This window comes from Corvus moneduloides, chromosome 6, assembly GCF_009650955.1.
Source record: "Corvus moneduloides isolate bCorMon1 chromosome 6, bCorMon1.pri, whole genome shotgun sequence".
In the NCBI taxonomy this organism is placed as follows: Eukaryota; Metazoa; Chordata; class Aves; order Passeriformes; family Corvidae; genus Corvus; species Corvus moneduloides.
Window position 1 is genome coordinate 59,363,271 of NC_045481.1, and position 14,392 is coordinate 59,377,662.

The 14,392-nt window shown below is 36.9% G+C and overlaps 1 protein-coding gene and 1 long non-coding RNA gene across 6 annotated transcripts in view; one reads left to right on the forward strand and one right to left on the reverse strand.

Moving 5' to 3' along the window:
* The window catches only part of GAS2 (growth arrest specific 2), an 81,325-nt gene that overhangs the window by 3,045 nt on the left and 63,888 nt on the right, over nucleotides 1-14,392 (reverse strand). The gene's annotated exons all lie outside the window — the stretch shown is intronic.
* On the forward strand, nucleotides 200-8,285 carry LOC116445131. Its single transcript, XR_004240661.1, has 4 exons — nucleotides 200-434; nucleotides 4,886-4,985; nucleotides 7,301-7,365; nucleotides 8,151-8,285. It is a non-coding gene; the product is annotated as an uncharacterized LOC116445131 (long non-coding RNA).

Here is a 14,392-nt window from a genome sequence, read left to right on the forward strand (position 1 = left end):
CACCCAACTCATCTTTACTTAATTGATTGTCATTTTGCTTGTGTGTTGATTTCTCCTTTTTCTAAACTGATACAACTGTCCATTTGGCAACTGCTTCCATTTTCAAAAGCACTCCTTTCTGTGAAAAATGTAGGCAAACAAGGGTAAGTAAAGCTGAGTTAAAATGAGACTGCCTATGTCTCTTGGGATTCACTTTCTTTTCAAGCCTTTTATATTCCATTTTTAAGTGCCTTTGGACGTCCTTTGAGATTTCTACCTCATGACTTTCCAATTTACTTCTGTAATAATTACCCAAGTTGTTAAACTACGTTACCTATCAAAAATCTTTTTTTTACAGTGCTTATCGAATGCTACTATAAGATGTCATGTTTTCGGTGCAGCGCTGGTAATGCAACTGGGAATAGAAAACATCTGTGATGAAGACAGACACAAAAGTAAGTGATTAGTGATTCCACTGAAATCAAGACTGCTGTAGCTCAAAACCAAATACTTCAGATATTAACATACCTTGTTGGTATGACATATATTACATTAAAACACTGCTTAAGTAACATATAATTAATACATGATTGAAATTACTTGTAGCAGGAAGGCAAGTGAATCTTGTAAAACCCTTAAAAAATCTGGGAACAGTGCTTGCAGTTAATCTCAACCCTGAGCCTTTCCTTTACACAGAGCAAAATCCTGCTCCACTCTTACAGTTTGTGCACAAAGCAAATCTCTATCAAGCCTCACAGCAATATGAAATGAAAACAAAAATTGACTTAGATTTAGTCACAGCTCAGGAAACTAGCATGTAATCAGGTTAGAAACACAATACCAAGGGCAAAATGTTTGTAAATTGTTCCTAGTGAGCTCCCCTAGAAGAGGTACAGATGTGGAAAAGCTGAGATGGCTTTTTACTTATATCTTGGTTTATAAAGGTCTGGAAGAAGCTAGGAAACACACATTTGATCATGAAGACACAGGGTGTCTAAAAATGAATAGGATGCTAAATGATTAAAGTCCTATATGATCAAAGACAAATAAGAGTATCATGAGCCTCCATTTACAGCAGAGAGCAGGCAAATGGCATGTTTGCAGTGGTATCAGGAATGATGTACCAGAAAAATCTTCCATTTGATATATCAGCAGAATATCATACTAGGACAGCACCACAGACTCCCAAAAGGGGCAACAGCAATTGCTGAAAACAGTACTCTGATAAATCTAATCTAACAACATATAGGGGTATCACTGAAGCTCAGTCAGTTGTGGGTTGTGAGAAGTACAGCAACAGCAGGGTGGTGACAGAATAAGCAAGTAGAAAATAGGATGTGGGGATGAGTAAAACGATAATAAACAGGCAGCCTAGAAGTACCCAGTGGAATGTTAGAGACAACAGTACTTGAGAGCCAAGGTGTCCTGGGGTGATTCATAGCGTTATTGTATTCCATATCTATCTCTGCCAAAAAATTGTTACCATCTCTTTCAGACCCTGCATCCAGAACCCTTGTGTATGGGGGTTGCTATCGCGGGTGTTTTTAAAATCTCCCTGCTGGGGTGGTTTGCTGCTTTTCGCCACGTGGTGTTAGCTCGCGGGCTGTTTGGTCTTTGCTCAGGCAAGGGTTCTTTTTTCCTTCCCTTTTTGGGCCCTTTTTGTTTTCCCCTTTGGCTCGGAGTGACTGCAGTTAGTGGGTTTGAACTGCCTTGGGTGGAGCTCCACAGGCGCCTGCAGGTCCCTGCAGGCCACCCCGCACCAGGAGAGAAGATGGGAGCAGAGCTCTCTCTCTTTTGTGGCAGCTTTGGGTTTGCAACTGTAGCCAATCGCAGAAAGTGCATTTCACAATGACAAACTGTTTCGAAGTGAACTTTGCAAACTCTAGCAGCAGAAAAAAAAGCAAGGGAGGTGCTGGGGTCGGGACACCCCACCTCCCGCCGCCACCCCACCACCACGGTGCAGAGCAGGGCACAAGCAGCGCCAGAACCCGCGAGCGGCACGAGGTAGCGGTGGTAGCGGCGCGGACCCCACACGAACCGGCAAGTTTTCATCTGCCTCTAGAACTGCTCTGTAGCTCCTGCCTTCCCAGTAGGGGCTGTCGCCATCCCGTCTCTGTTCCTGGGGCCATGCGGTCGCCTGGAGAGCGCCATTTTAGAAGGGAAGGGTGTGACGTCATATCTCCCGTGTCCTTCAGCCACACGGCCGCCTCTGGCGGGTGCCATTTTGGGAGTGGCGTTTCGGGCCGCTCTTAGTTTCTGTGGGGTTGTGAGGTCTAGCAGTTTGGTATCTAGCAGTTGTTTACTTTTTTTCCTCCTGCCTGTTGGCATTCTGTTTGTTAATAAATTTTTGTGGGTTTTTTTCACTTTCATCTACTTGTATTCATTCCTTATTAGTGGAAAGGGATTGTTTGAACCCTTTAAAGGAAGACAACTTGGTTCCAGAATGTTCTCCTTTAAATTGTCTCAAACCAAGACACAGGGAAAGAAAATTTATTTTCAGCAGGCATCTAAGAGTAAGCAAGAATCTAGCAGCCCACTGAAATCCTGAACTGATGCAGCCCATGGAATAATGAAGGATGGAGAGGGGAATCTCAGGGCAACTCACTGTAGTTAACTTGAAAGCCTGAAAGGACAAACTGGAAGTGGGACTGTTAACAATGTCCCATAAATTATGGCATCCAGCACAGCAGTGGTTTTTCTTTGATACACAGTCTGCTGAAGAGGTAGTAGAGATTGTTCCATAGTTTCAATGATAAAGAAAATTGCACATAATACCTGACCTCAGGACCTGAGATAAGTACAAAGACACATATGGAAAGCAGTGTCAGGGAAACTGAGAATTTTATAGGAATGGGATAGCAACAAAGAAAGATCCGCTTGCAAGTGAAGTGAATGGAAAGATCTCATTAAGGCTGAGACATTGAAGAACAAGTACTTGTTTAGTGTAAAAGTCCCAGTTTGAGGGTGAGCATTTCCGCAGTCATTCTACATATCACTAAAGATACTTAGAAGCCATGAAGTAACATCTTGCCTTCTGCAAAAGAAATAATCAAGTGAGGAAATGGAATTTTTTCCCTTTTCACATTCAAAAATGCAACATCCTCTGTCTATTTGTGCATGGCAAGAGATGAAGTCAATATGCTTGGTATAATGGCATAAACCACTACATGCACAGGAGTTCAGCCATTTATATACCTGAAGCAGCCAGGAATTGGTTTTAGGGGATGAAACCACAGCCAGGTAAATCCTGTATGGCACAGATAGCTGTTGACCTCTGGAGTTAAGGCAAAACCAGTTGTGTTAAACATTTCTACAGAGGGAAGGCATTGGGATTGACTATAGCAGAAATATTGCACTTAATGAAACTGCTTATTTCTGTTTTCAGACAATAGCAGACTCACTGAAATAATTATTCCAAGTATTCCTGCCTAACTAACTGAAATCAAGATTGAAAGATGAAATCATTTTTGTACTGATAAAAATAACACGATGGTTTGGACATTTGAAATTCTTATTCTTGATTAAATTTTCCCTCAAACCTTAAATTTAGTTTCTGATACAATTTTATAGAATTTGGAAATAGCACATGTTTCATGTCTAATTAACACTAGGTTAATCTTGGTTACTGTTTGAAAACAGCATCCTGCATAGGGAAGCACTTAGTGTGCAAGAAATAACATGGATGCAGAAGTAAACACAATTCCTGTTCATTAAGAACAAGTGAATTTCTGACAAGTGAAGGTGTTTGTGTCTTGGGCAAAGATTAATAATGGCAAGGAAAATTAATTAGACATGGGATTCATGTTCAGAATGGTATTTGTAGGTAAAGGGACTGTGCATTTCCAAGTACTTTGGGTGACATCTGGTGCACCTGATTGATGTCTGAGGGCAATTAAGGTGACACTTGTTTCTTCCCCTCCAGACACAGTCTGGGCCAGCCACAAGGAAGACCTAGTCCTTATCAACTGAAATGTGAGATATTGAGCAGAAATCTAGTTGCTCTTAGCTGCAACACTGACTCATAAGAAATATTTTATGCAACACTCACCAGAAGAGATGATATGGCAAACAGATTAAATACATAAAAAGAAATCAGACAGAGTTTATGAGAGTAAGTGAAAGAGAAAGCATCAACTAGCAAATGGTATCTCTGGATGGAGTTATGGAAAATCATATATACTAAACAAATAATGGGGGTAGGGGGAGACTGTCTTTAAGAAAAAAAGTTCAAAAACATTAGCATGAGGCTGCTAAAATAAATTTATGAGAGATTTCTTAAAAAGAAGAAAAAGACTTTATTCTTACCTTTGAATAAAACGCCAAACAAACAGCTAATTTTCTTAATTGTAATGATTAATCTTTCTATTAGCATTTGAGGCCCTGAAAAGTTTCTTTTAAAAAAATCCAAATAGCTAAAGAGACAATTCTCTCTCACTTTCTAATGTCAACTAAGTTTTTACCCCTCAAGAAATACCTCTAAAATCATGTATTAGAGCACTGAGGTACTATTCAGAATAAGTTAGAAGCAGAATTTAATAAAAAATAAAAATAGGACTTCTGTATATAAACTGTGAACAAATTTAAAACAGAAACCCCGCTAAATACAAATAGGAATTAATTTTACGCAAACTATCAAGATTCTCCTAAGTTACATTCCTTTAAGGATATTGAGTCACTTACAGAGTGTATTTATGCGCAGAGTGATCATCTGTTTGGATTTTGCCACTGAATGCAGCGAATCTACGGTTTCCTCATGCAAATGTGCGTGGGTTGCACGTGAACATGCTCGTGTTATAGGATTGCAGAAGTACATGAAAATGTTCTTATGAATCCTGAACTGCCATCTGTTTTCTAGCCATTTTATCAAGACTCATTCTGTTTCTTCTAATTTCCTACCTCAAAACAGCCAAAAAAAAGAAAGTACCTCCTGCAACTAAATAAAAAACTGCACATCTTCATCTACAGCATTCTGCTCACTGCCTGCCTCTGGAAGTGATGTGCATGTGGTAAGTGACAGATGTTTTAAGTCCAGCACAGAGTGATTTCGGTTACCACATACATCCAACTGCAGCAATCTATGTGTTTCCCTGTCTGGACTTTTTTTTTTTTTTAAACCTTCCAAATTGCTACAAACAGCTGCTTTCAAGTGTATGCAAGATTAATGCAGAAGCTGGAGTTAAAATGCTTAATTGTTTCTTTTGTTGTGTGTCCCCATTCTCTGGGATACCAGTACAGCAAACCCAACAATAACTTCCCTGTCGTTGTGATCTTTGTAATATTTGTCACAAAAGTGACTGTTGCCCATTTTCCCCAAATCACCATCTTTTGCCTCTTGTTGAAATAAGGATGCTGCCAGTCCCTTAGTGGTAAAAATCATGACCCATAAATTTTAAAATGATGTATAAGGTATTTTGATTAATCCAACATTCAAAATTAAGTTTAGTTGATATACATATGGTAACATGCTCAAGTTGACCATTAGCATTTCAATTTAACATGTGAAATCCTAAATAAATAAATAAATGGCATGTCTAGAGTCATCACAACCTAACCAAACAACAATAAAAAAACCCAATCCCAAACTAAATCAATCAACCAACAAAAAAGTCAAAAAACCCCCACAAGGCCAAAGCTATGAAATACATCAGGATTGCAGTTATAAGGAAAATCACAAGGAGGCAGGCAAACACTACAATCAATTAAAGGCATGAGAAACAGGAATAAAAAAGTATATTCTAGACAAGTGAAGATCTCAGAAATGATAGGTAGGATTTTTTCATTTCCTTGTGCAATGAAAACTAATAAAAATTAAAAATTTCCAGATACTTTAACAAGGAACTGAATGCCTTGCATTTTATGTTTGCAGATTTATCTTTAGGAAGAACTAAAAAATATATGACACTGTAGAGGTCTTCAGCACTGGTCAGTGTAACCAATACCTTGACTTTAATGGTTTTCTGCCTTCTATTAATTTATTCAAGATTAGCAGCTGCCTCATTTGGTTTTACGCTTTCAAGTAAGCAAAAGAAAATTCAATAGTTTTAAAGTGAGGGTCCCAACAAAAGAATACCAGAAAGATTTGCATTTTTCTGGACATGCTCAGAATTGTCTTCACACTTTCAGATGCAGATGCAGAAACTGCCTACATATATTTTTGGATGAAAAATTCAGTAATGCCTTTATTACTCAGGCTTTTTACTTCTTCATGGCATTACTTTGAGGAGTGGCAAGTGCTGAGGCATCAGATCCAACCCATAAGAGAAAATAATATGTAATGACTATAATACTATTTCACTTCCCAAATTTATGAGAGATGTCGGTTTAATTATAAACTCTAAAGACATATTTTTCACATCCTTCAGCAAGTAAATATACTGTAATTCTATATTTCAAGTCTCTAGGCTTGGCATAACAAGACTTATTTCTTCCATTTCATCCGTGTACACACTTGATGGCTATTGAGTATATGTGGATAAAACATCAACATTAAAAAGGACAGTTCCCAATAACTGAGCTAAAACCAGTCAGAGGGTGGGTATGGTTGAAATTAAGAGCAGTTTTTAAGATTAACACATACATAACATAACTCCTCACTGAATGCTTGCAGATGAAATTGGTCTGTGCTCGTAATTATTGAGCTGTCTACACGTACCTGAAGATGAATAACCTATAGTGCACAATTTCAATGTGCACTAGCCCCTACCTTACCGTGACTGCAGCTTATTAAAATAAACATATAAAAATAAAGAAACAAACACAAAAGAACACCACCAACAAGGCAAACGAACAAATTTAATTAAAGTGAGACATGTAAAACTGGGGAAGTTTCAGCCATAGGACTACACTGGCCTGGGAGATCATGTACTAAAATCCAGAAATTACCCAAGAGAAGCTATAATATGCTTACAATCTGTTTATCCCTGTGCCAAAGAACAAATGTTCATTTAAAAAGCTTTTTAAAGCAATACAATATACTAGCCAGATATAAAGCCATTTGTCCTTGGTTGCTTAGTGATCCTAAAATAGAGATGTAAATAAATTAATCCAGCCTTTATTCTGACTAATTCAAAATTATGTGCTATTGTCCAGTCATCGCAAATATATTTAACAATATGGTCCTTTAGAAGGAAGCTACATTTTATACTATCCTCTACAAAAAGGCTCATTAAAATGTGGCTATATTGAGGATACTGCTTCCAAGAATCTCTTCTAATAGCATCAGCAATTAATAGATAAAATTCAGATACATTTATTGTTTTTAAGGATGGTTTATACTTCAGTAATTTAATCCACCTACTTTTCCTCCATCTTTCCTCTACAGGATGTTTATTTCCTGTACTTTTCACAACCCACAAGCTTCATGGAAGTCTGCTCCTTGCATTACAGGTGAGAGAAAATTAAAACCTGCTAAAGAAAAGAAGCACAAAGGAATAAGCGGTGAAACAGAGCGGACTGCAAACCTTTTTTCAAGTGCCCCATGGCAATCCGGTACCCCAAAATGGCAAGGAGAAAACAGGGAACTGTTCTTGTTCAAATCTCCTAGCTGTCTGGTATTCTAAGGCCAGAATATTCCTCAAAGAGATGCAGTATGATTTTAGTGTTGTCCATTAGGAACTATTGCTTAACATTTACATTAAAGTGAAAGACTGCATGTGAACATTTGTTGTGGAGCAGTAGTAGCTGTTAACTCACATCCTGAAAGTAATTTGGTTGATTTGTCCAAATACCTAAGTTGCACAGTCTAGTTCTACAGAAATGTAAATTAATTCCCAATATACTCAAAGAGATTTTCTAGTCTGACTCTCTTCCAAAAAGTTTTGGACCATGGTGTGAAGGCTTGGCCTTCAATTGCTTCTCCTCATGGTGTAGTGCAGCAGTAGGTGTAATCCCATCTCCTCCCATTAAGGCTCTGTTCTGAGTTCCTAGGTTTCCACTACTCCAGACTCCACCTCCTTCCCTTGATAAGTTGCACCTACACCCTCACTAATTATCACAGGCAGTAAGGAACTCTGGACTCCAGACCAATGCTGCTCCTGCATTATCCTGGGCTATAGAATGTATATAAAGAAGGAAAGGTACATGGACAGAAGAACAAATCATGGGCAGAAGAGTTAAGAAAAGAAAAAGACTTTTTTTCCCCCACTCATATTTATGCAATTCCACTTCTACAGCTTCATTCAACTAGATGCCCTTTTCTTCTTTTGAAAAATGCCCTCCTGGATTCATAACTGTGTATGTTCATAAGCCTGCAGGTGGAGCATGGTGAGGTAAAAAACATGAGCTGACCAACATTTAAGATTAAAGGTAATAATATGCATACATCTGTATCTGCTCTTTGTTGTATATCTGGTGAACAGACACTAACAGTTGATACTTAACATTACAGTAATTATACTGAATATTAGTACATTATACACTCATTCTAACAGCTATTTTTTTATTAATTCCAGGTTTTCCTTGCCCATGGTGGGGGAGTTGGAACTAGATTATCTTTAAGGTCCCTTCCAACCAAAGCCAATATATGATACTATATGGCTTTTTTTACTTGTACAGCAGTAATTTGAAAAATGCATCACTTGTCTACTTTATTTCACTCTTTTTCACATTATCTCCTCATCATAGTCCTGAGTGCTAGCAAGTCTCTGCTATCGTCGTCCTTTGGCCTCACTCTAATGTCAATTCACAAGAAAAAAATTTCACCCTTACATCTTTTAACAACACAGTGTTCTCCCTGTTGCCAAATTCCAGCTAGATTTGCCTTTACATATAGGGTACATTAAAAATGCAAGCAGTCTTTAGTTTCATGTAAATTGACATTAAAGAACACAATAAGGAAATAAACATTTTCCAAAAAACCCAAGGTCCCAAGAAGTGAATACACTGCCAGTTCTACCCTGCAGTATCACTGCTTCCATTGACCTATTACTGGGAGAGGAGCAGCTATACCCTTCATGGGGAAATTATTTCGGAGAAGAATATTTTGGTTACTAGCATCTCTAACAGAGATAAAGGGCTTTTAATAAAAATATTAGTGAGCTGGCAATACTCAGATAATATTCCTTCAACCAATACCGATTATATTCACAAGGACTGTCAGGACTCTGTAAGGTACTTCAGAAAACCTATGCAAAGCACAGATAATCCACGATTCTGGTTGGCTGCCTACAAAGTGCTTCGGATTCCTTCTGTTTTATGATTCTTAGTTATGCTGGAAACCTTAGTCCCTGCACTTTTTAGATAAAATCTAGTAGACAAAGAACAAAAAAGTCTCAAGATGTTTTCCAGGCTTATATATGAACAGTTAAGGGCAACACCAAAATGATGAAAACAGTCACACAGTACGAGACAGAAATCTGGAAACTGTCTCCTACCTCCATCCCCTGGTTTTTAAATCAACAAAGCTACATGCATAACCAAGAAAATTACATTTAGAAAGCATCTGGAGACAGATTGTTTTATTAGCTCTTGCTTGAATTAAGACTGGAGGTTATTCTTTTAAATGTACAGGCCTGAAATAAATTTATTTAACTCCATGGGTTTCATTAAAATGCCTTCTAATTTACACTGGGGTAATGAGAGGAGAACAAGGATGGCATAATTTCAATAATGTTTACACTTAGGCTTAATTTCCTTTAAATACTACAAAGCATTCTCTCAAAGTTTTCAAAATGATGTCAGTGTGAGTCTATGGGGCATGATGTTACTAAATTGGAATGAAATTATGTCACTGCAAATATATGAAACCAGCATTGTCAGTAATGAACCAAAGCTATACTAATGTGTTAAAAATTGTGAAAATCATCTGAATGGAATGAAAAACTTTAAATAAAATTAAGATATTACAGATCACAAACTATTTATCCAAGACCGCAGTCATCAGTTTTGATTATAGATCCAAATACACATATATATTTGGCTAGAGAGTCAAATCTAGTCAAGTGCCATCTGTAGTATTTTACATATTTCAAATCCACCATATCTCAAATGACTTGACTTGCATGGAAGTCTTTGGGCCAAATTTGACCAGAGTATAAATAATACTGGGAATTACATACCAAGTACATCAACTGGAGAAGAGTGCAAATGGCTGGAAATTTAAACTAGCTTGTTAAGTGGACAAAATTTACTCTTGATGCAATGTGAAAGCAGGTAATCCACAACTGGTCATGCTCCCAGCTTCAAAAAATAGCCATCCAAATGCAAGTCCAAGGTGAATTAGTTGCATTGATGAGGACAGCATGAGCAGAAGTTAACATATGACAACATGGCTGCATGATATTTCACTGATACCAGCTTTTCTTGCTACTACTTTTTTCTTTCTTTCTTAGATCAGATTAGCACTTGCCATCATCTTGAAGCAAATTTCTAATATATTTGAACTTAAAATGGGTTTTCTCTGTAATTATACTGCCATAGAGAAATTAAGGATCTGCATTTCAGCTTAGAAAATGTATGAGTTTTATGTATTGAAGTTAACTGTTTCATTTCACACACATCACTATTTTGCCACAGTCATTACAAGCATTTTTTGAATCTCCTTACCAGCACTATATATATATCCTTACCCTACTACTCCATTAATACTGAACATAACTAAACATACAAATTAGGAGTATTTAATTTCTCAGCCACATTAATAAATCTTTCTAATGTCCTAAACTGTACATATCACTTCAGAACTTTTTTTTATTCAGGCTTTTCTTCTAAACAGTTTAGCACAAAATAAATTTCAGCTGAAACCAGTCTCATCTAGTTTGATATGTTAATGTTGAATTTTTATCTGCTTTAACCCAAGACAATATATTTTACATGGACACGAAACTGCCAGAATTTACGTTTGGTAAATTTGGGCAATAAAAGACAAAATACTGATGTTCTTGTTCTCCACAGCCCTACTTTGACAGCACATCTGATACTAACTTTGTTCGTAATCGTCACTTTTTCATGAGACAGATCCAGGAAAAATCATGGTAATACTATCACTTTTGTTCTACAGAATTTCAAGTTTATCTTTGGAATGCTTTCCAGGAGTTTCCTGTACTTTCATGACACTTGTGAGTGGCTGACCAGCTGCCAAGCCCCAAAATCCATTTAAAGTGCAGTGAATGCTACCAAAAAAACCCCCACTTCTTTGGCGTGAAATTTTAAAGATAAAAAATGTATGGGGTTAAATGGAGAAGCAATCAAACTTAGAGTACACAGATTTTTCATATTGTGCTATTTTTATGTAATATAATAATATAATAATTTCAGGACTCTGGTAACTCTCTTGACACAGGAATGAATTATTTAAAGTTAATATTAGTAATTCAGTTTAGTTTTGATAGCTGCTAGCTGTAACCTGACAGCACTTCAGTTCAATCACATGGAAATTCCCTGTTGTATATATTCTAGTATGCTGGATCTCTTTGCACTCATCAGTTTTATATCTTTCTGCAAATACCAGAAGAAAGATCTTTCTAGGTTCTGGCAAAGGTCTTGGAAAGGGAAAACGTGCTAGTTGCCAAAAAGACACTGATGACTCTAACAGAGTAGCCCAGAGTTTCTATCTTTCCCTTTTAATATGTAAACTTGTTTTTGATTTAGAACTGACTCCTGGCAAAGGTGTTTTCCTCAGTGCTTATTTGTGTATAGCTAGCCTCGATGTTGACTCTCTTGTCTTAGAGAACACAAACCACTTTTCACTTACTCAGAAGCATGAATAAACTTTATAACATTCAGTCCTGTATTTCAGGACAGGAAGGCAGAGCGAACACAGCTAAGAGAACAGAAGCAGTACTTCTATTGCATGTATGCTTTTAAATAATGATTACAATAGCAAGAACTATGTAAAACTCATTAAAAAAAATTGTAGCAAAAGGAAGAGCTATGTTTAGATAAATCCAGTATGTAAGCACCAAGTATGCAAGTATCCTTGCATACTTCAATACTTCATCCTACTTCCTTCAGAGAAATACTTTTTACTTATTGTCAGAATCATAAATTTTCCTTTGATAATGTTCCAATAGAGTGATAGAGAATTTAATGAATAGTTACAAGATGACTTCACACTACGATGACATTGTTTTGAGGTGGTTTGGGGGCTTTAGGGTTTGGAGGTTTTTTTGGGTTTGTGTTTGTTGGACTTGGGTTTTTGTTTGTTTGTTTTGTTGGGTTTGGTTTTGAGGGGGTTTTGGGGTTTCTTTTTCTGTTAAGGTGATTAGGTGATGCTTCAGTAAAGCCTGAAAAAGCAATGGAAACATTCTTGACTGAAATGCCTTGTCAAATATTGTCTCTCATTCATTGCTGCTACATCTGAACTGTGGGGTAGACAGTATTTCCTATGTTCCACATCTGTATGGTGTGCCCTGGCCATATCTTAATCCATGAGAAGGTAAGATGTTTTTTTTAACCTTTCCTCTCCTCCTGTTTTCAGGTTATCACAGAAGAGGCACCACAACAACTCTAGCTGTATATTCCATCTGAACATTCAAGAAACCCTGTGTGTCCAAACTTATATCTATTTCATATTCTAAACACAGACCTGACTAGGAACCACTGTTGCAGTTTCTAAAATTTTCAGTTGATTTAACAGATCTGTTAAATCTTTAAAGCTTTATCCAATTTTTAATGAGGAATCAGTTTCCCAGCTGGCACTGAGGAAAGTAATTTCTACAGAATCTCTGTGCGCTGATCTCTGTGTCTCTCTCTATGTGCAGTTTCTATTAAATATATGCAGCATTTATTAAAGTTACTTTTCATTATAGTGCATATGTTCTGCAAAACAGTTCTTGATTAAAAATTAGCTTACAGACATAAATATTTCAAACTCATGGCCATAACAGAGAAGGTTAAATCAACATTTCCTTCTTGCATTTGCCATACTTAAAGTTCTCTCTTTTAATTCACCTGGACATCTAAAAATTACCAAGGTAACATATTAACCCTCCTTGATGTATTTTGAGTTGACATCACCAAAATTTTTAGTCAGAGGACTATGGTTTCACAGATAGTAGTGTGGCACATGTGCATTTGTACACACCCATGTATAGCTGTGTACACACACACACTCTCACATAAAATACATGAAGTACACTGCCCAGGTAAGATGGGGTATAGAGCAGACCAGAGTTCCTAAATGCAAGCATATGTGTTAAGTTGGTAGATTATAACACATCTTCATAACGTTTATTCCACTTCTGTATTATGAATAAAGCCAAATGAATGTGTGTTGTAAAACAAAGCTTCTTCAGATTGGAGAATCCATTAAATTAGTCTTAGCTTTTGTTCTAAAAAGACTTTGCGTTTTAAACAGTTTTTGTTATTATGTTAATCTTGAAAGTGAAAACTAATTGTTAGGACAAGACTATTAGTTTTAATTGCATAATGGATAGCCCCAAGCAGTACCTCTAGACAGAGACAAAGTTACAGAGATCTTTCCCTTAGACAAGCCTTGCTAATGCTAAGCACCAGTGCTGAGAAATTCTTTCCATGTAACTTTCTTCTCAAAGTATCTCCTAAGTAGTTATTATGAATTTTGAACAGTTAAGAAACACGAATGTGAAGATCATAGTGTAAAATGTAATTATATCTATTTTCACATCAACATAATCTTTCATCATCATGATGCTCTTATTTTTGAATTGGACTCTTTAGTATTAGCAAAAAGGGGATATTACATAACAATTCCTGAAGTATTAAATGTCAATACATTCATATTCACTAGCATCTGCAAAAAATTGCTTGATGGCTTGAAGCCAAACACAGCCAGAGTCTTGGCTTCACCAAATACTCATTCACCAACCTTTTAGATACACATATATGCACATTGCCAGCCGTGAATCAAACACTTGATCTCCATATTTCCTACAACAAAGATTTCATGCTACAAACACCATGGTATATTGCATAAAGCTTTGAGCTTTAAGACATCTCCTCTGGCTCAAACCTCAGGCCAGTTTTTGAACTAAATGGAAACAGTAGAGAACAGAGTTAGAGAAGCACCATCGTAAGCCTAATCAGTATGTCACGTTTTGCTTTTCACCAGTCTGAAAGAAAGGATGTGGATGCTTTGCACATTTAACAAAAAGCCTTTCCCCTACTATTCCATATATACTTAGATACTCCAAAAGCACTGGTTGCTTACTTGTCCTCAACAGCTTTTTTGTATTGATGGGATTTCCTGAAGCACTGAGAACCAGCTTTACTTCTCAGAGATTTAATTTTTTTGGAGCTATTTGCAAGGGACTCAGGGTTAGGTCTGAATACGAAAATGATAATAGTGAATTTAAAAAAAATCCTAAACAAAACCACATCCCCTTTGCTATTACTTTTCCTCAGTTGGAAATGTGTTCTAAAATTAGGCCAGTAAGACTGTAACCCTGAGTAAATCAGCTACGTTACAGCTGAATCTGTAACAACATTATACACAATT